The 25,500-nt window shown below is 45.1% G+C and overlaps 1 pseudogene; it reads right to left on the reverse strand.

Annotated features, from left to right (window-relative positions):
• Window positions 1-25,500, reverse strand: part of LOC146870104 (suppressor of tumorigenicity 7 protein homolog) — a 777,381-nt pseudogene that overhangs the window by 591,690 nt on the left and 160,191 nt on the right.

Below are 25,500 nucleotides of genomic sequence, written 5' to 3' on the forward strand. Positions count from 1 at the left end.
TATTAAGGGAATACAGGAAGGAAATTAATTTGGCTAAATCTGAATATTTAGCCAATATTATTCTAAATTCAAAAAATAATTCTCGAACAATTTTTAAAATAGTGAAAGACATGACTGTCCCTGAGTGTATACGATCTAAAATTATGCCAACCCAAGCTCTGTGTGACAGTTTAGATACTTTTTTCACGGAAAAAATAACATCATTCATGGATTAAAGAGAACTGATCCACCTAGTAGAGAGGGCTCCTTGGATAATATCATTGAGGTATTGGAGCCGGGAAGGGCAAAAGGAATAGAGATGGGTCTAACATCCTTTATGGACCACTTTGAGCCATTTTCGGAGGACACTTTTCATAGAACCGCAGCAAGTGTGTCTTCAGGGTCCCCTTTGGATCTCCTTCCTAATAAAATCTGGAAGGAGTTGGGCTCCGAGCTCTTTCCTCTTTTGCGTCAGATTTGCAATAGCTCTTTAGCCTCCGGGTCAGTGCCAGCATGCTGGAAAAAAGCAGTGGTCACTCCACTTTTGAAAAAATCGACTCTTGATCCGACTTGTGCGGCTAATTATAGACCCATTTCTCTTCTTCCTTACCCGATAAAATCATTGAACGACTGGTCAGCCAAAGCTTGTCTCAGTTCCTAGAATCCAATTCCAGGCTGGATGATGTCCAGTTTGGCTTTCGACCTGGCCATGGAACTGAGACTGCGCTAGTGACCGTATTGGATGATCTTTGATTGCGGGCAGACAGGGGGCAATCCGGTATTCTTATTCTACTTGACCTGTCTGCCGCTTTCGATACGGTCAATCATGATATCTTGCTGACCAGGTTGGAAGAAGCTGGAGTGTCTGGGATTGCTCTTGAATGGTTTCGCTCTTACCTCTCTGATAGGTGTCAGGCGGTTTCCCTTCCGCCGTATCAATCTAAGTTCTCTGGTGTCTACCATGGCGTTCCACAGGGATCGGCGATAAGCCCCATTCTTTTTAACGTTTATATGCGACCCCTGATTGAAATCATAAAAATGCATGGTGTGAGACTTGTGAACTATGCTGACGACACACACTTTTTTTTCTCTTTAGAGGGAAATCAGTCGATTCCACTGACAGCCTTTCATGATTGTATGCGAGACACCACCCACTGGCTAAGAACAAATTCTCTTCAGTCTAATTCAGGTAAGACTGAGGTTCTATATTGCACTACCGGGAGGGTCCCTCCTCCTTTTCCTGGAAATCTTTGGTCTTCTTCATCTACACCCATTCTGGTACCGGCTAAAGCTGTACGCAACTTGGGAGTCATGTTCGACGCCACTCTAACCTTCGAGATGCACGTAAATAAGGTGGTAGGGACCTGTTTCTCCTTGATTAAAGCCCTGAAGAAAATTCTCCCTTTACTACCAGAGGCGGCCAGAGCGCTGGTCATTGGTGGTATCATCCTCAGTAGATTAGACTACTGTAACGCCCTATTGCTGGAGGCCCCCAAATTTTTGATTGAACGTCTTCAGAGAGTACAAACTGTGGCGGCTAAACTGGCTTTGATGAAACCGCGGCGTTCATCGGGCTCGTTGGCCCTTGCAGAGCTTCATTGGCTACCGTTAATGCAAAGGGTCCAATTTAAGTCCCTATGCTTGATTTTTAAAGCCTTGCATGGTTTAGGACCCATACCCCTTCAAGAGATCTTTACTTGGTACACACCCACAAGATGTCTTCGGTCTGCCACTGCTTATTTGGTGAAAGTTCCGAAGATTCGAAGAGCCAAGTCAGGGGGTAGGGCCTTTAGCTTTGCTGCAGCTAAGCTCTGGAACAGCCTCCCTTTGGAACTCAGACAATCTCATGACCTTTTGCAGTTCAGAAGAAAGCTCAAAACATGGCTGTTTCCTAGAGCCTGTTAGCTCTGGTGATGTTCCATCTGCTCTATTTCCGTTTTCCCCGGGCCATCTGATAATGAATCATGTACTGTAGCGCCGAGATACCCGCTGGGTGATTGTTGCGCTTTATAAATACTGCATATAATACAATACAATACAAAAAGGAAACTGGAATAGAACTGAGGCGAAACCATGTCCTGGGTTGAATGGATTGAAGAAACTTGCAACTAACTGGTCTCTCACTTTGTGCACAATAAATATTCCCCCACTGACTTTCAATGCACCATTATGGAACATCTTACTCTAACTTCTCCTCTTGCAGAGCAGGTTCTATATAAAAAAGGAAGCAAGGTGTATTTTCTCCAAACAAAGCACAAAAGGGGCCAAAGGGGGTTTAACCACAAGCACGGGTTGTGTCCCTAAATCAGAATCAAAACACAACAGGAACCATGGGTGTAGAAGAAAGGAAGAATGCTGGTGCTAATGGGGTGTCCCTTTTTATAGGACGGTTTCCCTAACCCACTCGAAGGTGGCATGCTTCATCATAGGGTAACCTCCTCGCACTATGAACTTAGTCATAGTGAGGGCTACAACACCCTCACTGAGAGGGAAAATTTCAGGGATGTTTTGTTTATTCGGAAGAGGTATACTAAATACCTTATTTGAGATGGGTGCGCTAAAAGAAGTGAAAAAATGATGAACAAATTAGAGCGGCGATAGAGTGAATTAGTGGTCATGGGTCAACATGTTTCAGCGTAATACCTTCATAGGAGGTGCGGCGGCTTTCTTCAGGACCTCGTGAATGTTACTGCAAGCGTAGGTAACAAGCCTAAAAAAAAAAAGTATAAATAAATATATGATCAAATACAAAACAAGTGGTTGGACTGGTATGCCACTCAGTCAGGGGTCCACTGGTCATAATTGTCTACAAAAGCTATATAACAATGTTTAAACATAGATACGGCAAAAGCACAGCACAGCATTCATTCCAATAGCGTGTACTGTTCAAAGGAAAATCCTGGGACCCGTAATAAGTAACATAACTTCCGGGGACCAATACATCAAAAGAAGGTTAAGCGTTAACTACGATGTATCAGTTTACCTGCAACAGTTAGACAACTAACTCCATCTAAACTTTGGCGCAAAGCTCAAGGAAACATTGAGTCCTGTGATTTCAAGAGGACAAATGAAATTTAAAATTAACTAGTAAAACAAGAGACTCATTGCGACGAAAAGTCTTTTGGTTTAGTTTGTGGGTAAACTGATACATCATAGTTGATAACACTTAACCTTCTTTAGATGTACTTATATTTTAACAAATTGGGCATACTCACCCCTTAAGCCGGTGAGACTTGGTGTCTCCGTTCTACAGCAGCTTTGCCGTTTGTGCAGAGGGGCACCTAGACACTCCCTCAACCTTGGATACTTCCGGTAGGAAAGGGCGGAGGTCAAAGGTACGCATCCGGCCAGCAATAAAAGCGCATGCTGAGCAGGACGCGCAGCAGAACGGGTGAGTGGTAGTGTTGGAGGAATTAGTCCTCTGCCTCTCGCTTCCTCACTGCTTGACTTATTGATTAAGATGTGACCACGATAACGCTGTTTCATTGAAAATCTGGAATAGTTTTAACAGTTTTTAACTCTTAGCTTTTTATTTACAGTTTAGGGCAATCACAATTATATTTTAACGAATTGGGCATACGCACTCCTTAAGCTGGTGAGACTTGGTGCCTCCGTTCAACAGCGGCTTTGCCGTTTGTGCAGAGGGGCACCTGGACACTCCCCCTACCTCGGATACTTTCGGTAGGAAAGGGCGGAGGTCAATGAAGCGCATCCGGCCAGCCATAAAAGCACATGCCTAGCCGGACACGTGCACTGCTGGCGCGCCAAAGGCAGGCCCGTCTGTGCCCGTCTGCGTTCGGAACGCGGCCAAGGTCAGGAATGTTGCCGGTTTTAACTGAGGTCTCTCCTACTCAAGAGAGGCAATCCTGGCACTTAACGCACAAGCAAGTAAGTGTCAAGTTCATCTACAGCTTGATAAAATAAAGGGCTCATTAACCTGCCTCAAATGCAGATAACAAGCTCACGTATGAACTCAGCCCCCTCCCCAATCATGCCCCCATAGCTGACTCCAACCAACTAGCCAAAAACGCGCTACACATTTATGACACACTTGTAAACCTAAAACTGGACTGTCTCTTCATAACAGAAACCTGGCTAAAAGACTGCTCAAACCCTGATGTTGTGCAAGCCCTCCCCCAGGATACACTATATCCAGACAAGATAGAACTAAGCAAAGAGGGGGGTCCTAGCTATAATATACAGGAACACATTGAAATACTCCACATTCGACATCAAAGCACTAAAAGAGGCAGAAAGCCTTGGTTTCTATCTCCAACCAGATAGCTCAAGGTCCTTTGCTGGAGCCCTGATATACAGACCACCAGGGTCTAGCCTCAAGTCCCTATATACCCTGTGGGAAAGAATGAGCTCACTGGTGGTCAGATACTCCAACTTCACCATTTTGGGAGACTTTAACATACACTTGGAATCAGCTGACACCCCAAGTATGAATAACTTTGGAGAGATCATAAATACCCTGGGACTGAACCAACAGATAGAGTGGCCCACACACTGTGCAGGACACACCCTGGACGGACTCTGTACCAATTCCACCAGTCTTAAAGTTGACCCTTCGGTCACTATAACATGGTCGGATCACAAGCTTATCCCTTTCAGGATTGACTGCTCCACCAAACAACCAGGGAAAAACTCAACCTGGTCTCAAAACGAGACGAAAATGGAGTAAAATGCTAACAAACCTTAACCTTTATGCAATAGCAGAATTAGATAAACATACCATAACAGGGGACCCCTTGACAGATACTCACATTTTTAAGGACTGGATGACCTCACTAGCCAACACCTTAGCGCCTCCCACCCCTACACAGTAAAAGTTCCCACAATAAAAACTCTGCCACCTGGTTCACCCCTCTGGTAAAAGAACTACATGGCCAGTGTAAAAAACTGGAACGCATATGGAGGAAAAACTACAAACAAGAAGAGCTCACCACCTTTAAAGCAGCTCTTAAACAATATCATCAACAAATCAGAAAATAAAAGAGGGCACACTCCTCCAATCTTATCAACCAGGCAGCGTCCAATCAGAAAATTATCTTTAACATCGTAAAATCTTTCACCGACACAAAAGTGTTAGAACGCGAAATTCCGCCGTCACATAGCTTATGGGACCAGATAGCTGAATATTTCGACAAAAAAAATCAAAGACCTAAAAAAAGATTTTAAGGAGAGTAACTTCCCGCCTACAGAACTAGAAAATAGAACAGGGCTCAAATGTTTCAAGGAGATTAGCCTGGAACAGTTCCGGCAAGCTATTCTATCATGTAAATCAGGTTCTCCTCTCAATCCCTGCCCCCCAAAAGTTCTACCTGCACTCATTGACATCATAAACCCCGACGACTCTCTCCAACCTCAGACCCATCTCATTGCTAACATGTCTGAGCAAAATGCAACAAGCAATTAAACGACTCTGCAAGGAGCTAACATTTTGCACCCCAAGCAATCTGGTTTTAGGCTTAGTCATTCAACAGAGTCAGTGCTGCTCCACACACCAGAAACCTTAAAACTTGCCTTAGATCAAGGTAAGAATGCAGTACGGATTCTGTTGGACCTATCGGCCGCATTCAACACGGTCTCCCATGACATCCAGGTAGATAGACTCACGAAGAGTGGCATATCCCAAAAAGCTTTGGCCTGGCTAACTTCTTTCCTGGAAAAGAGGAGACAAATAGTAACCTTAGGCAACTTCAAATCAATAGAAAAACAATTGCTCTCTGGCATCCCACAGGGCTCTGCCCTAAGCCCAACACTATTTCATCTTTACATGATACCATTGCTTAACCTGATTGCATCCTTTGACATCAAGTCCATCTCGTATGCGGATGACACTCAGCTAATTCTCATTCTTGATAAAAATTCCACTGCAGCTGAAGAAAAATTCCAGAACAGTCTATCCGCAGTCATGGACTGGATGAAAACAAATCACCTTAAATGTAACAGTCAAAAAACAGAGATCATGCTGCTTGAGAAATGTAACATCTTCATGCCCAAACAGTGGTGGCCGATTGACATGGCAGCCCCTAACACAGTCAACACTGAGAAATTTAGTGATTCGTTAGACCGTGCACTGTCCTTTTACCAGCAAGCCCTCTCGGTGGAGGGCACATACTTCCACATGATACAAAGCCTCCAATTTTTTATCGAGCTACTCCCTGTCACAGCCAGAAAAACAGTGGCAGTAGCCCTAATTTTGTCTCGCTTGGATTACTGCAACCGCCTATACGCAGGAGCAAAAAAAAGTAGTGCTGAAAGGACTACATACAGTCCAAAACGCGGCAGCCCGACTGGTATTAAAACCACTAAGGAGGTCCTCGGCCACAGCAGCACTCAAAACGCTCCACTGGCTGCCCATACATAAAAGGATTCTCTTCAAAATCCTAGTAGTCCTATTCAGAACCCTCAGGAATACAGGACCCAAATACCTAAGGTCCAGAATTAAACCATACATCACCCAACAGCTTCTGCGATCATCCTCGGAAAATCTTCTAGCACCCCCCACCTTCTACCTGTCATCTTGACGCTCTATTCCCCTCTTACGTGTCTCCTCTATTTTCAGTCCCCATCCGACACGAGTACGCAAGACCAACACTTCCCCTTTAACGATAAGCACTTCCTGGATGCCCGGGCAACCCATGTGACCTGGACACGAGAACCAATCAGGAGACTTGCAGAGACAGCGACCGCCTTGATAGGCAGCCTGTCTCCACTGATGTTGGCAACGACTGGAGACTGCAGAGGGACTCCAAGTACAACCCCAATCCTCACTTGGACATTCTCTTCTTTCCCTGTGGGTCACCCCTGACCGAGGACATTCAAAAGGACCAGCCCATGAGGACCCTTATTCAAGAAGAAGGAGAAGAACTTCATCTGTGTACCGTTATATAAAAATAAAACCCAAGTATCAAAGAGTTAAGAACCTTCCCTGTCGTTTCTCAAGTGCCACACTTGGTGGAGAATGTGGGCACTTGCTCCATAGACAGTCAATATGGAGAAACTGATTCAACAATTAATACATAACCAGGAGAAGCTAGAATGGGCACTGGAGAGGCAGATGACATCCGCCCAAGTGGACAGGGAGCTGTTTATGGACTCCATGACCCACCAGGTGGACTGTATTAAAAAAGTGGCTGTCAATCAACTTCAATTGACTTCACAGTTATATACACGACCAGGATCCCCGTCAGGAAGTCCCAACGTGGTCCTACAATAATACATCCCGGGCGAAGACCCAGATGCGTTTTTATTAAACTTCGAGAGAGCTGCCAGGGCCTCCGGATGGCCGGAACCGAAGTGGCCTTTTCTTTTGCCCCACTGTTAACAGGGGAGGCGTAAGCAGCTTATCAGGTTGCCAATTCTACCAGGAACACTCCCTATTATGAAATAAAGGACATCATATTGGACCGCCTCGGTATGGACCAGGAGGCCTAAAGGGTGAAGTTTAGGAAAGGAAGAGGTGCTCCTTGGAACAATCCAAAGACACTGTTTTACAAATTAAAGTCTGCTGCGGACAAGTGGCTCAAACCACAAGAAAACACCGAGGAGGAGATTATTTCCCTTGTATATCTCGAGCAATATCTAGAGTGCCTTACCTTTCCCACTCAATGCTGGCTGAGAGCATACACACATCACTGTGGAGCCAGCCGTGGAGATGGTTACCACCTATGCTAGAGCACAACCCCGTTCCCTCCCCTGGGACACCCCAAAAAAACTCCCGCCCCATAACAGGACCCCTTAGAACCGAAAAGAACCAATCTAAACCTATACCAGAGCCACCGAGGGTTAGAGGACCTAGAGCTGAGGCCGTACCAACAAAAGGGCCCCAATGTTTTGACTGTGGGGGATGTGGGCACCTAGCCTGATTTTGTCCCCACAAGAAAAACAGAGAAGAACCGATGGATGTCAGTTTCCTACCTAGGCCTGTCCTCCATACAGAAGATCTGGGTTCCTGTTTCAATGTAAGTCTGTTGGTGAATGAGGACCCCATAAAAACCCTGCTGGATTCCAGTTGTCGTAAATCTGTTGTTCAAGCCTCCTTAATAAAACAGTCACAAATTTCTGGTGGGGGAGAACATACCTATACGTTGTGTCCACGGGGACGTAAAGACCTAACCTGTAGCCTAGGTACCTATTCACATACTAGGCAGAGAGACCATATTGACTAAATTGGGCGTCCTACCAAACCTCCCAGAGACGGTAATCCTAGGACTAGACAACCCAATGTTCCTGAATCTCCTTAGGGGAAAAGTAGTCCACAGTGATGAACAAATACCAGGAGCAATAACCCTTTTCACTCAAGCTTCATGGCTGACGTACAAAAGTTTTAGATATGCTCAGACCCATGACACCACTCTCCAATCAGCCTGGACCCAAGCGAAAAGTAACCCCTCTACACCTCACCCTATGTACCCGCTTTTCCACATTAAAAACGATCTCTTGTATAGAACAGGGAAATCTGGTGATCCCCCTCAGTTACTAGTGCCTCAAGCTTTTAGAGACCAAGTCCTATTCTTTACACACCGACTTGTTGGCTGGGCATAGGGGAGCCCAGAAAACCACCCAAACCAACCTACAACAATTTTACTGGCCGGGTTTATTTTCCCACGTAACCAAGTTCTGCCAAGAGTGTGATGTATGCCAAAGGAAGAACCCCTATAGACCTCCCCCTTTCGCCCTCTTCCGATAATTGGGAAACAGTTCAAGAGAGTCAGAATGGACCTGATAGGCCCATTACCAAAGTCCAAGAGAGGTAACCCATACGCCTTGGTTGTGGTTGATTATGCAACCCGATATCCTGAAGCTTTCCCGCTAAGGGCCCCTACTACCACAAAATTAGCGATAAACTGGTTGAACTATTCTCCCGAGTAGGCTTCCCAAAGGAAATTTTAACGGACCAGGGTACCCCATTCGTCTCCCGCCTGATGAATCAAATATGCAAATCCTTGAGTATCTCACAGATAAAGACCTCTGTTTACCATCCACAGACAGATGGCTTGTGTGAAAGATACAATGCCACGCTCAAACTGACACTAAAAAAAGATGCTAACAGTAGAGGGGAAAGACTGGGATATGCTCCTTCCCCTAGCGCTCTTTGTCATCCTAAGCCAAGTACAGAGCAGCCTGGGTTGATCCCCATTTGAGCTCCTCTATGGGAGAAGGCCCCGCACATTGTTAGACATGACAAAGGAGGCCTGGGAAAATGAGACACCTGTTGAGACTAAATCCTTCCTTGACTACACTCAAAGCTTACGGACTCGAATTCGCAAGCTGCGAGAGTTTGCAGATGCCAATATCGAAAAAAAACAAATACGACAGCAGACCTTTTATGACAAGGGGAAAATGTGGTGCCACCTAAATGTACATGACTGGGTATTGGTATTATTACCCTCCTATCTGTACAAATCCCGACATGAACAGAAGGGTCCCTATGAGATCATCCAAAAAGTAGGTCTGACCAAATATCTGCTACAAATCTTGCCTAAAAAAATAAAACAGATGTACCACATCAATCTATTAACAAAATGGCTAGGATCCCTCCCCAAGGATAGCAACCTTGTAATCCCAAACCAGACAAACTATACCTCCACTCTCGAGCAGCTAGTCATCAACGAATGTTTATCAGAAGCCCAAATGACTTCCCTACAAGACGTTCTAGCTCCCTTCTCCTCCCTATTTTCAGATCACCCAGGGAAAAGCACTCTAGTAGAACACTCTATCATCACCCCACCAGATAAGGTTGTAAAACAACGACCGTATCGTATCCCGGCCGCCAGACGCGAAGCCATAAAGACAGAGATAGAAAACATGCTGTAAATGGGAGTCATCAAACCCTCCCAAAGTAACTGGACCTCCCCGATTGTTTTGGTACCAAAACGGAACGGATCAGTCCGGTTTTGTATTGACTGCTGGGCCATTAACGTCATATCAAAGTTTGACTCTTACCCTCTCCCTCGAGTGGACGAGCTCATCGAGAACATAGGGGAAGCCCAATACATCACTACACTCGACCTCACGAAAGGCTACTGGCAGGTTCCCCTGCGACCAAAAGACCAAGAGAAAAACTCATTTTCTACCCCAAGCGTGTTATACGAATTTACGGTATTACCCTTTGGCTTGCACGGCACCCCCGCAACATTCCAGAGGCTCATGAATAAGGTACTTCATGGACATCAAGCCTATTCATCTGCCTACGTGGATGACAGTGTGATTTATCGCCGCACATGGAACGATCATCTATCACATTGTCAGAGGGTCTTTCAGACCCTTAAAACAGCAGGCCTGCACGTGAACTCAAAAAAATCCTGGGTGGGCTTCCAGAAGGTCAGGTATCCGGGTTACCTCCTGGGGAATGGGTTTATCAAACTGCAAAAAGAAAAGATAAAAGATATCTCCGATACCCCCTTTCACACTACCAAAAAAGAGGTCAGGGCTTTCCTTGGTCAACTGGGTTATTATTGACGATTTATCCCCAGATATTCGGAAATAGCAACACCATTGACAGATCTTGTGAGAAAGCAGGTGAAACCTAAAGACCTTCTAAACCCTTCGTCCCAGGCAATGCATGCCTTCCAAGACCTGAAAAACACCATCACCTCCTGTCCCATCCTAGTGTCGCCCAATTTTTCTGAACCATTCATTTTACAGACGGATGCCTCAGATCACGGTTTGGGTGCCAGCTTATCACAGGTGTCTGCCGATGGTACCGAAAACCCTTTAATCTTCATCAGTCGCAAGCTCTTTCCCTGTGAACAGAGATACCCAGTGATTGAGAAAGAGTGTCTCGCCATCAAGTGGACGGTCAATAAGTTGCTTTACTACTTGGAGGGCTCCCATTTTATCCTGTACATGGACCACACTCCCTTGCAATGGATGAGCCACAACAAGGGGAACAATCCTCGATTTTTGTCTTGGTTTTTGTCCTTCAAAACTTTTCTTTTGAGGTGAGGCATCATAAGGGGGTCGATAACAGAAATGCAGACTTCCGTTCCCATTGTCCTCTGCTCCCCGATCGGAAAGAGTCTAGGGAAGGGGTGTGTCACGACGTTCCTGTAAGTCCCACGACCAGCGAGGACGATGATGATCTATTCCCCTCTTACGTGTCTCCTCCTCTTTATTTTCAGTCCAACCCCCCCCCCCCCCCGACACGAGTACACAAGACCAACACTGCCCCTTTAACGATATGCATTTCCTGGATGCCCGGGCAACCCATGTGACCTGGACACGAGAACCAATCAGGAACTCTGCAGAGACCGCGACTGCCTTGATAGGCAGCGTGTCCCTCACTGACGTTGGCAACGACTGGAGACTGAAGAAGGACTCCGAGTACGACGCCCAATAGAGCTGCAGGAACGGTTTGTCAGCTGAAGAAATACCCCAGGACCGAGGAGAAGACCGCCGGGAGACCGTCTACGGAGCAGACATCACCGCTTAGCCAAGAAGGGAGCCGGACCCCGTTCGGCACTGCGAGCTTTCCTGCCACGCTCCAGGAGGAGCGTGGCTGTCTGAGGTATATGCTCGCTTCGGCAGCTTATTTTGAGCCGGTGCCGGGGGCCATAATACCTCTCAGGCTGAGAAGGGAGGGGACAACCCATAGCGCTGTGTACAGGAGGGTACCGGTAGAGCTCTGCAACAGGGATGCTAGGCGGGCCCTCTACAACCCTTGCATTTAGCGCGACACTGGTGGTGATTTGGACAGGTGTTTTGTGAACCTCCCTTCACCCCTAAATTCCCTACACCCCTCCAAACAATAGGACATAATCCTCACAAGGACATTCTCTTCTTTCCCTGAAGGTCACCCCTGACGGAGGACATTCAAAAGGACCAGCCCATGAGGACCCTTATTCAAGAAGAAGGAGAAGAACTTTATCTGTGTACTGTTATATAAAATAAAACCCAAGTTTCAAAGAGTTAAGAACATCTCCGGTCGTTTCTCAAGTGCCGCAATATCTTTTTTAGGCAATTCTGACCAGTGGACCCCTGACTGAGTGGCACACCAGTCCAACCATTGGTTTTGTATTTGATCATATATTTATTTATACTTTTTCTTTGTTACACTTGTTACCTACACCTGCAGTAATATTTACTAGGTACTGAAGGTCGCCACACCTCATATGAGGGTATTAGGCTGAAACATGTCGACCCATGACCACAAATACACTCTATGACAGATCTAATTCCTCTCTGTCGTAGCTGATATTTTAATCCTGGTCAGGGGACGCTTGAATAAACTGCATTGAGTACCTCTGAACTAGTTTTAACTCACATCTGTTGATCATGTTTTCACTTCCTTCACAACACCCATCTAACATAAGGTATTTAGTATAACCCTTCCAAATAAACAAAACATCCCTGAGCTCCTCCCTCTCAGTTGTAGCCCGCACTATGACTAGGTTCATAGTGCAAGGAGGTTACCCTATGATGAAGCATGCCACCATCGGGTGGGTGAGGGAAACCGTCCTATAAAAATGGACACCCCATTAGCACCAGCATTCTTCCTTTCTTCTAGATCCAGAGTTCCTGTTGTGTTTTGTATTTTCTCTAAAGCCACAGACAAGGACAGTCTGAATGAATCATTAGAGTGGAATCACATATCACTCCCTTGACTCCTCTCCAAGGAGCACATGTATGACTGTTTTTTGTGGTTGTAAACAGAGAATCAGGCCATTTGGAACCACTAAAACTGCTTGTGTAATGTACCAACCCTATTCTGCTAGGGACCCCTTCCCCTTTGTGACTGGCAGCAAAGACATTTTTTTAAAAGCAGGCAGTGGTCTCACTTTTAAAAAAAATGAAACAAACGTTTCATTTTTCTTTTTGAAACGTATCCCGTTTTCCTTTAAGGAAAACAGGCTGCAGTTAAAAAAAACATTTATATGCTGCTTCATTTAAAAGCAAACACAGACATGGTGGTCTGCTGTCCCCAGCAGGCCACCATCTCTGTATTAATGCCCATTCCCAATGGGTCGCAAATTGCAACCTGGCTCAATAATATTGATGAGGCAGGTCCATTGCGAGACCATTGTCTGAGACACATTTCATTTAGCGAGTCTATAATTGTGAGTTGCAAAAAATCACAATTAGAGACTCGCAAAATGAAATGGTTGTACATGTAGACCTAGGTGACTGTGAATTTCTATCGGCTAAGAAGACCAACTGTTTGGATGACAAATAATGTTGATTATTTTTCTATTTTAAAGTCACAACCTTTCTTCACAACGTTTTTTTGCAACCCATCTACTCAGTAATCACTTTTCTAAATCCACTTATGTACTAATTGCCCTGGTCAAATTGGCATTCTGTTTCTTTTGTCATAAACTAAAGTATGCTGTTTTTATTATTGTTTTTTCACTATTATTGTTTTCAATTATCACATTTCGTTCTGTAACAAGTAATTGTGGTCCTTATCCATACTCAACATAGTTAAATAATAAGAGTAGAAATCTTACCATTGCGGCTCTTCATCACTATGCCACCTTTTTTTGCAATTACACTTTACTTTCCTCATCTAATATGGCATCCAAAACAGTTCTACTCTGCATTTCCGGAGTAGGACTTTTAATATTCAGGGCATGTCGCTATGTACTTTGAGCCACCTATTTCTCCTGGAGCTCCCGTCTCTACTGAAGACAAAACTGACTTCTATGCATCTTACAGCTGCCCCGGTAGACTTCTTATCATGCTTTGGTGTGTAGAATAAAAGAAAACTGTGTTTGCTCCCCACCCTAATGTCCCACATGTGGTGGGCAACATAGCATACTCTTCTCATGTCCCGAAATTGTGATTTTTTAATCTGTGTATCGCTTTTTCTTATTTCAGAAAATAGCTGAGTCGTGACTGTCTTGAATACCACTTTGAACACTCAAGATGGGCTTAATTTAGATACCTTTTGCCACTCTCATTTATAGTTTCACTTCTATAACCGTATACCTACCTGAGGATTCTGGTTCTAAGCTCCTATTACTACTTATTTGTGTGCCAATATACTATGCTTCATTCATGTTTCCTTAGCCTCTCTATTCTATATTATTAAACAGAATTGGTCTCTTTTAGGGAGAAAAAAAACTTACAGATAGGACACGTGCGTTTCATGTTTGTTTTTTTACAAGTGTATGCATCAGGAGCCATTATACCTTGATAGGTCCCGATCTCCTGATGAAATTGCCGGAACTAGATGCAATATAACATAGGGACCAGTCCTAATTAATTAGTCTAAACATGTCACTGTGCATTTTTAGCATGTACAGTGAGAGAGCCTATTGTCCGTAGTCCGTACAATCACTTGATGCATTTTTATGTTTCTTTATAACTACATACTCCCACATACTAGAGGACCGCTATCACTCATTGCATGTATGTATATGTAAGAAAGTGGATTATTATTTGGAATGCGGGGTCAAACACCTCAAGGAATAACACTAACTTGTCCGCATGAACGCCAAAGTTACTTAATTAACGTGAGCTCAACCCACTAGTAGCTATGGCACAGAGCAGTCAGACGTAACTTGAGGCAATATTCAAGTACTTATGCAGAACCAAAACAGTAGCAAAGTAAAAACGCCCAGCAATAATCTTTCAAACCGAATTTAAAATACAAAATAGAGTAACTGTAGATAGGTATTTTTAATGTTTAAATGATTTCAGGCAGACATCGATGAAGCACGGGTCAGTTTCACCAAGCAGGTTTGTCCTAGTCAAAGATTTTACATTCTGACTTACGGCCTGATTCACAAAGGGCCTCCACACTCATGGCAGAGGCCCCTCAGTCATGAGGGAGTCTGCGCACTTGGGGCGGAATCTCCACAATGAGAACTCTCTCATTGCGTAGAGTCTGCCCAGAGTGCCGAGACTCCCCCACGACTGCAGAGACCCTATATGAATTAGGCCCTTGGTTTTTTATTTTTATGGAGCTCAAAATTCTCCAGCGGGGAAAACTTGAAGTTTTATCTGAAGGAGGTGCATGGAAATCGTATACCTTTGCCGCAAGGTCCCCGATTGCTCAGGAGGTCTTGGAAGCCCAAAAATGTTTTAAGTCCCAACTTTTCAGGGTTTCTGAAACCGCTCCTCTGGGTCACTTAGAGGAATCCCAGGACCTCGATGACAGCACTTAAGGAACATTCCATCAGAGGCTCCCAGAAAAGTCCAGTGCAAGTCCAGTTGGTAATGACCAAGAGGTAACTTCAGGAAAAAGGTCTCTCACAGCTGGTTGTATCCCTCTACCTACTTAGGAGGTCAGCCAACTGACCCTTGGAGTCGAATTCTTTGTCCTGGGTACAAGAAGGAGCAGTCTAATCTTTCAGGGCTCCTTTTGGGTTACAGCAAGTAGGGTCCAGTTCTCTTCTGGTCTGCTGCTGGTCCAGAAAGTGTTCTGATGAGAGAACCTTGGCGAGCCACATTTTTGCTTGGCACTAGTCAGTGGGTAGGGGTGACTCCTGGCACCTCTAACCAAGGGGGTAAAAGTTCCAAGGGGCAATCCACCCACTTTCGTATCAGTTCCTATTTGACCTACTGCAAACAATTGCATGGCACACCTTATTCCTAAAATTCAAGATGGAGAAACCCTTCCTCCTTCCTTGTGTAGCACCTGTGTGCCCACCCAGAGGGATGGGCAGGGAAAACCACAGTCCCCTCCTCTGTGGTCATTCAAAACTGGTTCTGGGGTTAGCTGCCTTCCCACTGGGTTTGCTGCCAGCCTGGCTGGGGGAACAAAGGGTTGCCTTCTCTAGGTCTCACCTTCCATTTACTTCTGAAAAGGCAGATCCTTTTAAAAGTTAATGAAGTTCCTAGTTCCACCCATGCAAGGGGAAGAAAAACACCTCCCAAGCCCCAGGCCATTGGTCCTGCTCTGATAGCAATTTTCACACCTCACTAAGATCAAGGACTAACATGGCCTTTGAATGGCTTTTGCACCCGGTTCCTGCCAAAAGTTACAGATTAAAGTTTAAAATCTGTATTTTAACATTTTTTAGGATTCAGCTACAGCCCTGCCAGTGAAAATCGCTTTTGACGGCTTATTCACTGGAGAAACATCCCTATTACAATTTCACACATGTCCCACTATGAGACACCCTACTTTGTGGGCGATAAGGTGTACTTAGTGGTGACTTATTCATATTTTAATACCAGATTTTTCCAGCTGTCAAAAAGGAATATTATGACAGGTCTCTACAGCAGGTTTAGGCTGCTGCAGACCGGCTACAGAGAGTATATGCCTGAATCCTTGTGTATATGGAAATAACAAAAGCTTTTTATTTAAACTGAAATACATACATAACCATATATGTATCTATATTATTCACATAATCGATTGCTGGCATTGGGGAGTGGAGTACGAGTGTAAGTGAATTTACTTGGTTGCTGTTTAGCACCTTAGTAAGCATTTTTATGTATTTAAAAAAGCATTGGCACTCCACCGCCTCCTTGCCCTAATTTCCCATTAGCCAAGAGAAAGCGGGACTGCATGTACCATTAGCATTTACCTCCAGCGCTGGGAAAATACTAGTCACTGCTACTAAATAACATGCACAAAGAAATTACCTGAAGAGAGCAAGGTTGGAGCACACAATCATGTCTCTTTAAACATTACTGTCTATCATGCGAACAGCTGCCCGTACTAAGCCATAAGTAAAGTTAGCACCCAGATTAAACATGCGGCATAATTAAAAAGCAAGAAAACATTTGCAAGAATGTTAATACCTATTGTATTCTGCTCCCCTGAACAAATTCAGAGGGTTTCTCCACATTTTACATTCTGAAGGGAGACAAGCAAAAACAATATTTCGTTAAACCTCCTTTCTGCATGCTGCTGAAATCTTATTATTTCCTAGCCTTTGCAGGGGGTTAGAGATCTGTGGACAGAATTACTGTGGAGCTCTGGAAATAGTTGTGGTTGTTTCTCCTAGATTTTTAAAGGGGTATATATGAAAGCTCTGCTGGTACTAATGAAGGGAAGAACTCAAGCAAGGCCATGTTGGCTAGATCAAGAACCCAAACTCCTATTTATTCCTCACTGAATGTTTAGTTGACAGATTTCTGGCAAAGAAATGTCTCAACTAAAGGTAAAATCTTTCAACGAACTCACTGAAGTGCTGAAGACATATTAATAAAGCAGCTGTTGGAGACACCCATGCAGTCATGTAGCTTTAATAGTTCTAGTACATTCAGATACTGTTTTGAGTAGCCCTCCGAGCCATGTAGTACGCCTAATCAAATCATGGGACCTAACAGTACCTGGAAAAGATAAAGCTGCAATGTTATAGGCTTCTTCTTTAAGACGGCCTCATTCACAATGACTGATGTGTGCTTCAGGTTGATGGGACTTTATTAGACATGCACCCTTTCTATTGTTCAGGGGGAAATCCTAAAGGGTCATGTCAGAAGAAAGCTGCAGTAAGCTACAGTAATAGTCACCTGACAGATTATGTTTGCTCGCCTCTGTTTCACTGCTGCTGAGCACAAATGCAGAGGGTGCCTGACTGTTCTCAGTGCCTCCGATCAACGGCCTTAAGTGGCTCACTGACACCTGCTCAATGAAAGATGTTCCATACTTTCGGACGTACCACCACTCAAATATCTGGAAGTACAAAAAAATGCACACAAGATTCAAGACTGAAGAAATGAGTCACAATGAGGTCAAATGTAGTCTTGCAAAAAGTTACTCGTCTGCTCAATCTCTCACAAAATTATCATACTGTAATTTAACCTTACACAAACATAATCCTTGCCATTCATAAGTGAAACATACAAAGTTAAAAGGAAAAAACAGAATGTACAGAGGGCAGGGGAAGAAATATGTTACGTACCCTGTAAGCATCTGTTCATGGCATGTGGTGCTGTAGATTCACATGCTGTGCATACTCCTGCCATCTAGTGTTGGGTCTGGATGTGTACAAGTTGTTTTTCTTCTATGAACTCCTTCGAGTCACAAGACAAAGTGCCTTCTCCTCTTGGTGATAATGCTCATGAGCATCGACTCCATTGTTAGTTTGTTTTCCCGCAGGCCGGTGAGAATGGAGTGAGACTAAGTAGAAGTAAAGAGATGTCCATGCAAATGAAATAGTTGAAAGGAAACGGCCACAGGTATCCAGGGAGGAGGGTGGGTGTATGTGAATCCACAGCACTACATGCCACGAACAGATGTTTACAGGGTACGTAACATTTTCCGTTCAAGGCATGTGTGGCTGTAGATACACATGCTCTGCATAGACTATAAAGCAGTCCCTCTCCAAAAGCGGTGGCTAGCCCGTGGATATTGCAGTTGTATGAAAGAGAGCACATTGCACTGCCTGCCCAACATTGGCTTGTTGGCATGCTAAAATGTCCACACAATAATGTTTGGTAAAAGTTTGTGGTGTAGACCATGTAGATATCCCACAAAGGTCAGCTATTGGGATAGTGCTAAGGAAAGCCATGGAGGCCACTACTTTACGAGTAGAAAGTGACATGGGGGTGCAGGCAAAGTCCTTTTAGCTTTGGCATAACACATAACATGTCTGAATGCATTTAATTATCCATCTAGAAATGTCTGTCTTAGATATGGACTTTCCAGTGTGAGGGGGCGATAATGCAACAAAGAGTTGTATAGCTTTACAGAACTCTTTAGTTCAGTCAATATAATACATTAGAGCTCTTTTTAACATCTAGGCTATAAAGAGCTGTTTCCACAACTGAATCCAGTGGCAGAAAGAAAACGGATAACTCAACTGACTGATTGAGGTGGAAAGATGAAACCACTTTTGGAAGGAATTTTGGGTTGGTTCTAAGGACCTCCCTATCTCCGTGTAGCTGAAAGAAAGGTTCTTCCAAGGTTAATGCCTTGGAGCTCACTGACAGGCGTACATGAGCTAACGCCACCAAAAAAGCAACCTTCCAAGACAAGAACTGTAGGGGACAGTTATGCAATGGTTCAAATGGTGGGCCCATAAGTCTGGTAAGTACAATATTGAGATTCCATGTGGGTGCAGGTGGAACTATAGGTGGAATTACACTTTTAAGGCCTTTAATGAATGCCTGGTACTTTGAACAAAGATAAGTGTTGCCTGTTTTGTAGATAGGGACCAACTGCAGCTAAATGCAGATGTATTGAAGTGTATGCGAGGCCAGAGGTCTGCAAATAAAGAAGGTAGCAAACAATGTTTTTCACGGATGTATGACATTACAACGCGTGTCATTACAACGCGTGCAGTTACATCGCATGCGTTACAACGCATGCGATGTTACAACGCTATGCCATTACAACGCAAGTCTTTACATCGACTTGCACTAGATGGCGTGCTAACATTAGAAAAGTGTAATTTACTATTCCAACTCCAGTCCACGTAACAGTAGGGAAGGTGTTGGGATAGTAAACTACACTATTTGTAATGTTAGCACGCCATCTAGCGCAAGTCGATGTAAAGACTTGCGTTGTAATGGCATTGCGTTGTAACATCGCATGCGTTGTAACGCATGCGATGTAAAAGCTGCGCGTGGTAAAAACCGCGTTGTAATGGCTGTTCCCCGTTTTTCACAGTTGCATCAAATGGATTCATGTTTACTGTGACAGTCGAAAACAAACCTTTTCCAATTCGCTGAGTAACATGCTTTATTTGTAGACCTACGGCATTCTTTAAGAAAGGCCATACAATCAGGTAGAAGATTAAGGTAACCGAATTTTATGACCTCAGGAGTCAAATCGCAAGGTTGAGCTCCTATGGATTTGGGTGCCTGATTTCTTCAAGATTCTAAGTGAGAAGGTCAGGGTTGAGGGGAAGCTTCTTGCTTGGAACTACAGAGAGTTCGAGCAGTGTAGTTAACCATGGTTGGCGAACCCAAGTGGGAGTGTCAGATGCACTAACCTGAGATATCCTGAACCCAGCGGGAGCGATGTTCGTGTTTGTCCTACCACGCCCCTCACTGCAACGCGGACCACATTTCGGCCAGCCTGTGCCACAGTGAAGGGAAGGGGGGAATGGGACAAAATAATAAAAGAAACAAGGTCTGGTCCGTTGACTCACTGGACACCCTCGTCTGTGGTTTCCTGGTAGCTGTTGTCCTTGACGCAATTCGAGGTGGGATTTGAGGATGTGGTTCACACTATGATATAAACATAAACAGAAGTACTCACAGATCATCACACCTAGTGCAAGCACTCCCCTGCGCAACCCACCATACTCACTTCAGACTCTTTATTACCTTTTCACGCAACCAGTTCAGCAGGTAGCCTGGGATCTTGGCTCAGGAGGACAGCAGGCTGTTGCCTTCAGTTAAGTCACTGGATAATTGCCTTAAGGAATGGCGTCATCCTCCAATCCGAAAATACTGTAAGGCACCTTACTATCGTGCCCCACAATAAGGAACTGTCCAGACCTGAACCAGGTAAACCTTCAGCTTACTTCACCTTCCAACTACCCCTGGCAGCTATCCTTAACCACTACAGGAAGCTGGGCATGAAATGCTGATGGCAGTGTCATAAGGGCTAGCTGTTGTAATCCTGTATGTACTGACTAACTACCTTTGCCAAGAGATGCTGTGGCAAGATTCTATTGTAAGGCATTAAAGATGCCCCCTTGGGGGTGCGCGACTGGCAGCGTCACTTACTATACAGTTTGAAACGTGCTGATGTCCACTACAGGTCCGTGACACAGGATGACGTGCTGACATCTGCTGTAGACTCGTGACACAGTATGACTATGTCCACTGCAGACTTGTGACACAGAATGATGTGCCGATATCCTCTGCAGGCTCATGACTCAGGAACCACTAGATGCCGTTATCATGAAGTCTAACTGTGACTGGAGCTGCCCTGAAGATGCGACTGAGGCCGCAAAGATTTCCAATTGCCTAGCAACCGGGTGAGGGAAAGAAGTGCCTTTATAGTCCAGGTCCAATTAAGATGGCTGCTGAGTGGGTGACTCATTTCCTGATTGTATAATCACCAGGCTCATACCATGACAGTGTTCTGAATAACTCATTTCCTGATTAAATAATCACCAGGCCCAGACCATAACCTAATGGTGCCAACACAACTACAGACATAATATGTGGGGTGAGAGCACACACTCAATCAGATGCACATGTGGAAAGCACACAGATATGCCACACAGATGCATTTGGGTTATAAATATGGGTTTATGCAGAGTGCATCCTGCAAGATCGCACAGTGCCTGTCCAGGGATGCACATCACAACAAGCATCACATATGGTGGCGTACGTCCCCATGACAGGGAGCTACTAGAAGGAGGGTGAAAGACGTTTGCCTGAGCCTCCAAACCACAATCGGAAGAAGAGGGAAAGGCGGAAAAGCATAGGCAAATATCCCTGAACAGTTCATCCATAGCGCATTGCCTTTGGATAGTGGATGTGGGAACCTGGAAGCGAAGTCTTGACATTCTACGTTGTCCGCAGTTGCAAACAGGTCTATCTGTGGAAACCACCACTTGTTAAAGTATTTGAGAAGGACTTGTGGGTGGATTTCCCACTCGAGGACTTGTTGCAGTATCCTGCTGAGGAGGTTGGCAAAGTGGTTGTTCATCATCAGGAGGTGTTCCGCCAGTAGATGGATGTTGTAACATATTGCTGAACGCCAAATTATCTGAGACAGGATTGATAACTGTAGGGAGTGTGTCATCTCCTATTTTTGTAAATAGTACATGGTTGTCATGTTGTCCGTCCAAACCAAGACAACCTTGCCTGCCAGGTGAGTTAGAAATGTTTTCAATGCAAAACAGCTTGAAGCCCAAAGTAGTTGATGTGGAGACCCTGTTGAGTGGTATCCCAGAGACCCTGAACTGTGAGATCCTGTAAGTGAGCACCTCATCCTTTAAGAGATGCATCCGCTGTGGGAATGATCTGGGGAACAGGGTCGGGAAATGGCTGTCCCTTTGATAGGTTTTGTGTGTTCCACCACTGCAGACAGCGATGAGTGCTGCCGTCCACCAACACTAAATCTTGCAGCTGGCCCTGAGATTAAGACCATTGGCGTGCCAGACATTCTTGCAGCGGGCACAAATGTAGTCGAGCGTGTGGTACTATTGCGAGGCAAGATTCCATCATGCCTAAGAGTTGCATAACTGTTTTGACTGGTATGTGTTAGTTGGGTTGAAACTGCTGTAGTAGCGTTTGGATAGTGTGAATCCTGACCCCATTTGGGTATGCTAAATCCAACTGTGTGTTGAGCATAGCCCCTAAATAAAGCTGAATCTGTAAAGGTTGAAGGTGTGATTTCTGTATGTTGGTCATAAACCCCAGTTGATGGAGAAGATGCAGAGTAGTCTGTGTGTGTGGTGACACATGAGATGTGTACTGGCTTCGATGAGCCAGTCACCCACACATGGAAAGGCATGAATTTTCTGTCTGTGCAGATGAGCTGCTACTACTTTTAGACATTTGGTAAACCCATGGGGTGCGGTAGTGACTCCAAACCAGAGCACTTTGAACTGGTAATGCCTTCCAGCTATAACAAATCTGAGGTATTTGCGATGAGCTGGATGGGTCGGGATGTGGAAGTAAGCTTCCTTGAAGTCTAGTGCTGACATAAAGTACCTTGTTGAAGCAGTGGGATCATGTCCTGAAGAGTGATCATTTGGAAGTGCTCTGATAGCATGTAATTATCTAAGAGCCTAAGAGCTAAGATGGGCCGTAGTGGTTCATTTTTTTCTAAATTAGAAAGTATAGGAAGTTCGCTCCCGAACCTTGATGTTAAAGAGGGATGGGCTCTATGGCTCCTTTGAGCAACAGAGCCTTCACTTCTTATTGATGTTCTATGGAGAGATTGTGTCTGCGAGGTGGAATGTTTGGAGGTGTGGTTATGAATGCTAGACAATAACCATGTTGGTTAATGTCCAACACCCACTGATCTGATGTTATAGTTTTCCAAGTGGGGAAGAAATGCTGTAGTCAGCCCCCGACAGGTGTTAAATGGGTGGGGGAATGAGAAGAGAGTCACTCTATATGTGCCTCTGTAGTACCCCTTTGAGGGGGAGGTGTGTTGCTGCCTTTAAGAGGAGGTAGAGGCATCAGGTGATGTAGTTGTGGCACCCTGTTTTATGAGGGAAACTGAAAGTAGCCACATGAAGCAGGGGTTTGGAGAGCCCCCATTGAATTAGCTACTTCGGTGCCCCTTTTCATTTTCTACAATGCTTGGTCCACCTGGGGACTAAGGAGATGCTCTTTATCAAAAGGCTCATTTAAAAGTGTTTATTGCACCTCTCGCTTGAAGCCAGATATATGTAGCCAAGCATATCTACGCAACAATACACTTGTATTGCTGCCCCTGGCTGCTGTATCCGCTGAGTCTAGGGAACACCTGATGGAATTGTTGGAGATTAATTTTCCCTCATTTACAATATTATGTCCCCTTATTTTAAATGCCTCAGGGAGGCCCTTTCGTATCTTGTTAACAAGGTTTGGGGGTTAGCGATCCACCAGTGATTGGAGGATTGTGCTGCCACCCTCTTCCCTGAAACATCGTTAAGTTTGGATTCCTCGTCAGGTGGAGGAGCATCTGCTCATGACATGGCCCTTTTATGGGCATAAGATACAATTAGTGAGTCTGCGGAAAGCTGACCCTTGATGTAAATAGGATCGGAGGGTGCTAGTTTATATGTCTTGGTGACCCTGGGTGTATTTATACATGATTGATTGATTGATTGATTTGCATACTTGTAGAGCGCGACTATCACCCTACGGGTATCTTGGCGCTGAAGACTGATGAAACCATACTGAGGCAGACAGGACAGAAAGGGTTCTGAGTTATACTTTGGGATAGAGCCAGGTTTTGAGTCCCTTACGGAATTCAAGTAAAGAGTTACACTGTCTCAAATTCAAAGGGAGCTTATTCCACATGCCGGGGGCTACTGTACTGAAGGCCCTGCCGCCTAGCCGAGAACGTTTAACTCTCGGGACTGCCAATAGGCCTGCCGTGGAAGAACGGAGCTGGCTAGTAGGCAGATAGCGAGCAAGCTTATCCTGCAGAGGGGCAGGCCCTAATCCATGCACTGCCTTGAATGTCAAACATAGAGACTTAAAGGAAACCCTCTCCTTGACCGGGAGCCAGTGCAGGTCCCTCAGCGCTCCGGTAGCCGAGGAGCTACGTCGTCGATCAAGCACTAGTTTAGCTGCTGCTGATTGTATCCTCTGCAGTCCCTGGAGGATATACTGCGGGGCCCCCAGATAAAGGGAATTGCAGTAATCAAGCCTGCTTAATACCGTGCTACGTACTACCGTGGCTCGCAGTTCCCTAGGAAGAAGGGGTAGAATGCCATGGAGTAGTCTTAGCAGGGCGAAGCAGACCGAGGCGGTCTTACAAGCCTAGGATACCATCTGAAGATCGTCGTCAAAATTACCCCGAGATTGCGTACCTTACTGACTGGTATCAGAGGATTCTCCTCTGGAGAGAGTCTAAGTTCAGGAATTAGAGATTTAGGAACCCTGGTTGGAGAGCAGAAGACCACCTCAGTTTTACCACTATTGAATTGGAGGGAGTTCCATCTGAGCCAGTCCGTAGTTTGCTTCATGCATTGCTGGAACCGGTCCAGAGGTAGCGCATCAACCCCTTCTAGAGAGAAGGCCAGCTGCGTATCGTCAGCGTAGTTCACCAGGCTGACTCAAAAGGATTTAATTAGGGGAAACAGGGGCCGTAGGTAGATTTTAAAAAGTATGGGGCTAATTGCCGATCCCTGCGGCACCCCGTACACAACTGGAGATCTGCTAGATGAAAAAGGGGTCATGGTGACTACCTGCTGTTTGCCTTCCAGGTAAGATTGAAGCCATTGTAGCGCTCTACCCTTAATGCCTATCTGCTTCATTCTCTCCATCAGAACTGGGTGGCTCACCGTGTCGAATGCTGCCGACATATCGAGAAGCACCAGAATCATGACATTTCCGTTGTCGGCACGCATTCGAAGGTTATCCAACATGGTAATTAGAGCCGATTCAGTCCCGTGACCGGGACGAAAACCGAACTGATCCCTGTCAAGCAAGAGGTTCTCCTCCAGATAGCAGGACAGTGTTTTGCTGACTGACTTTTCAAGAATTTTCACCGGATAAGGCAAGAGTGAGATCGGCCTGAAATTAGCTGGTACCAAAGGGTCCAGATTCGGTTTTTTAATCAGTGGGGTTACCTATGCTGATTTCCAACAGTCCGGGACCGAGCCTGCCATCAGAGACTGGTTGCAGATCATCCTCAAGCCGGGGAAGGTGTTACGCCCATATAATTTCCAGAATTTACAAGGGAGAGGGTCAAGAGGGGAGCCTGAAGACACACTTTCTATTAGGCTGTCAAAAACTGTCTGGGAGAGTGGTAGAAAGCTGTCTAGGGTTGCGGTCAGTGAAACATCTCCATCGCCTGAACTGGCGGGTTCCTCAGAGCCATCCTGATTTTTGTCGTGTAGAGTGTTGACAATGTTGGCGATTTTCTCTTGAAAAAAGGAGGCAATTTCGTTACATAAGGCTTGTGAGGGAGCTACTCTGTTGTTCATACACTCCGGATTAGATAGATCGCGAACAATCTTAAAAAGGGCTTTAGTCCCG

The sequence above is a fragment of the Triturus cristatus genome, chromosome 1_1 (assembly GCF_964204655.1).
Source record: "Triturus cristatus chromosome 1_1, aTriCri1.1, whole genome shotgun sequence".
NCBI classification, from domain to species: domain Eukaryota; kingdom Metazoa; phylum Chordata; class Amphibia; order Caudata; family Salamandridae; genus Triturus; species Triturus cristatus.